Below are 3,385 nucleotides of genomic sequence, written 5' to 3'. Positions count from 1 at the left end.
AGAAGCAGACTCCCTGCCGAGCAGGGAGCCCGATGCGGAGCCCGATGCGGGACTCGATGCAGGACTCGATGCGGGACTCGATCCTGGGACTCGATCCCGGGACTCCAGGATCATGACCTGAGCCAAAGGCAGTCGCTTAAGCAACTGAGCCACCCGGGCGCCCCATGGAAGAAGAACGTTTCAAGCAAAGGGCTTAGCTGAGCAAATTCCCACAGTATATATCATACATGAGGTATTGAGAGTATAGAGCCGCACTGCCCAAAGAACTTGCTATGATGATAAAAATATTCTGTATCAATAGCGTCCAATATGATAGCCACTAGTCACATATGGTTGCTGAGCACTTGAAATGTGGTGTCATGTAACTCAGGAAATGCAATTTTAATTTAACTTAATTTTAATTAATTTAAATGTAAATAGCCACATGTGGCTAGTGGCTACCAGGCTGAACAGAGGGCAATAATGCAAGAGGATAGAAGGGCAAGAAATGAGACTGGAGAAGTCAGCAGGGTTCCAGACCCTGAAAAGCCTTGAGGAGCATGTTAATAATTGTGACTTTACCCTGAGAGTGAAGTCTCAGAAGGATTTTAAGTTCCAGAAAATAACATGATCAGATAGGAGTTTTAGAAACATAATTCTGGCCATCTTATGGAGATAGACAGGAGAAGGGTGGGGAAATTGATCTTGTCTTCAGGAGTTTGCTCTATAAGGAGAAAGATGGGAACAAAAGCAAAATGACTCGATATCTCAAAGAAACAAAGACATATATAACTAATCACACCCAATCAGACAATACTCATATATGTATTTATATACATTGTCCACCAATGATCCACATTTCTTGCCTTTTTCTAGCTGCTCACAGGACATCTAGCCTCCTGAGTATTTCGGTGTGTCCCCAGTGGTACCTGAGCTCACAGGGAAGTCTATCAACAAAATATCCATGCAGCATCAACCTTGTTCTTCCTCCTCTGTGCACATATCCCTTTGTTCTTCTCTGGTCCTTGCCACTGAGGGTACTTTGAAGGTACTGCTCTGTTCTCTGCAGAAGGAGGAAAGTCCCCACCTCAGCAACCTAAGTCACCCTGCTTGGCTCACCCTCCTCTTGATCCTCAAAGCATTTTCTTTGACCAGTTCTTTTAGAGGGGCACCTTGGTGGCTCAGTCAGTTGAGCGTCTGATTCTTGATTTTGGCTCAGGTCATGATCTCAGATCTTGAGATCAAGCCCTACTCTGGGCTCTGCACTCAGCGGGGAGTCTGCTTGAGATTCTTTCCCTTTGCCCCTCCCCCTGCTTTCTCTCTATCCCTAAAATAAATAAATCTTTTTTTTTTTTTAAAGATTTTATTTATTTATTTGAGAGAGAGAATGAGATAGAGAGAGCATGAGAGGGGGGAGGGTCAGAGGGAGAAGCAGACTCCCCGCCGAGCAGGGAGCCCGATGTGGGACTCGATCCCAGGACTCCAGGATCATGACCTGAGCCGAAGGCAGTCGCTTAACCGACTGAGCCACCCAGGCGCCCTAAATAAATCTTTTTTAAAAAGCCAGCTCTTTTGGGCTTTTATCCCCCTCTAACTTTTCTAAGCTCTACCTATGGGGTAAGACAAAACATGATGAGAGAGTTAGTAAGTCCCTAGGAGTTGCGGTGATAAGCTACCATTGGGTCCCCCTTAAAGAATTTTGTCTCCCCCACTCTAGGAGCCAATATATAAGTGTGCATGCATATCACAACTCCTCACCAGCTCCATGACACACACCACATAAAAACACACACACCTTATGTGTGTAGCACATAGACCTTTCCGATTCCTAGCACTTCAGCTGACATATCCATACAAGGCTGAATTCTCTTCAGGACCAGCCAACACCATCCCTATTCCATTTTGTTCCTGCAAAAGAAATGGACAGATAAGTCCGTAAGCAATCACAGCCCAATGGTCACATATAATGTATCTGGAGCTAGAGTAATAGCATGTCATAATGTGGAGAGCATGGACTTTAGTTTGGCGCCAGACTGACCTGGATTCAAATCTCAGTCTGATCACTTTTACTCACTGGATGGTCTTGGGCAGATCACTGAACCTCTGTGAGCTTCAGTTTTCAATTCTACAAAATGCTTACTTTTGCAAGTTGTTAAAATTAGAAATAGCCTGCGTACAGTGCCTAGTACCTGGAAGGTGCTCAATGCATGGAAACTGGTATTACTCCATTGGTGCCGAAGCGCTGAAAGCTCAGGATGCCACCGGCCTTGCAGAGGGGACACAGAAGAAAGGTCAGAGTGCTAGCACAACCTCATGCAAAAGCATCTTGGGATTTTTATTAGATTACAGCCTAGAGCTCGCCTGGTGAGGAAACTGAAGCCAGGGGCAGGAAGTGAGTTAATCAGGGTCACACAGAAAATTGGTGACAGAGCCAGGACAAAATTCCAGGTAAGTCTGCAAAGGTTCAGCCCAATGCTCCTTTCTGTAAAGCCACGGCCTCTCGGCTGCCCAGGCTCTGCTCTGACCCGTCCCCACCGCACTCTGATGGGACAATTTACTCCTCCTTGGCACCTAGGGTGTCCCCTCCTGACGGCCAAGCGGAAGAGCTGATGCAGTGCGCTAGTAGCTAGGACCAGGCCTGCGCAGGCCTCCCCGTTGCCATGGCAACCCGAGGTTGGTGGAGGAGGATCTGCTCCCGCGGCGCCCCCTCCCATTCACGCAGCGGACGTGACACGTGCGGCAGGGTCACGTGTTGTTGTTGGGCCGTGAAAGCTGCTTCCGGGTCAATGCAGGACACTGGGCTCCGGCGGCCAGAGTGGGGGACGAGGTGAAGCGGAGCCGGGCCGGGGCCGGCCGGGACCAGGCCGGAGGCTGAGCGGCGGCGACGGCAGTGGCCGGGAGGGGGGAGGAGAGGCGCAGCCCGAGGAGCCGCCGCAGCAGCTCCCCCGCCTCCCGGGCTGAGGGGTGAGTGGAGCCCGGGCCCGCCGGCTCCGCCGGCTTCTCGAGGCCCCAAGCGCTCCCCTCCGGAGCCGAGGCGCGGAGGGCCGTTCCTGCTGGGGCGCAATGTGGGGAAACGCGGGGAAGAACCCGGAGCGGGACGAGGCCTACCTGGGAGGAAGGGAGGGATGGGCCACCTGCCCGCGGCTGGAGGGAGAATGGGGCCTGGCCTGGCTGGGGAGGCGCAGGGAGGGCCCTGGGCTGGGAGGAGGCGGAGGGCCTGGCGGGTGGGGGGGACGGGAGAAGGCAGGAGCCTGAGTCCCTGGGAGAATCCCGGCTTCTCACCTTACCAGGGGCGTGGGGAATGGAAAGATGCCCCCTGGGTGGTAGGAGATGGAGACGAGTGCTGGGGAAATAGGAAACTTTGTCTCTGAACTACTGTATCCAAAGGGGCGGGGGGGGGGGGGGG

The 3,385-nt window shown here is 52.1% G+C and overlaps 1 protein-coding gene across 1 annotated transcript in view; it reads left to right on the top strand.

Annotated features, from left to right (window-relative positions):
* Positions 1-2,764: 2,764 nt before the first annotated feature.
* Positions 2,765-3,385, top strand: part of LOC110586266 (alpha-tectorin) — a 188,285-nt gene continuing 187,664 nt past the window's right edge. The window contains exon 1 of the mRNA XM_044919222.1: positions 2,765-2,943. The gene's annotated coding sequence lies outside the window, so the exon portion shown is untranslated. The remainder of the gene's footprint in view (positions 2,944-3,385) is intronic.

The sequence above is a fragment of the Neomonachus schauinslandi genome, chromosome 11 (genome assembly GCF_002201575.2).
Source record: "Neomonachus schauinslandi chromosome 11, ASM220157v2, whole genome shotgun sequence".
In the NCBI taxonomy this organism is placed as follows: domain Eukaryota; kingdom Metazoa; phylum Chordata; class Mammalia; order Carnivora; family Phocidae; genus Neomonachus; species Neomonachus schauinslandi.
The sequence above is the reverse complement of the archived record's forward strand: the minus strand, read 5'-3'. Positions and strand labels throughout refer to the sequence as shown.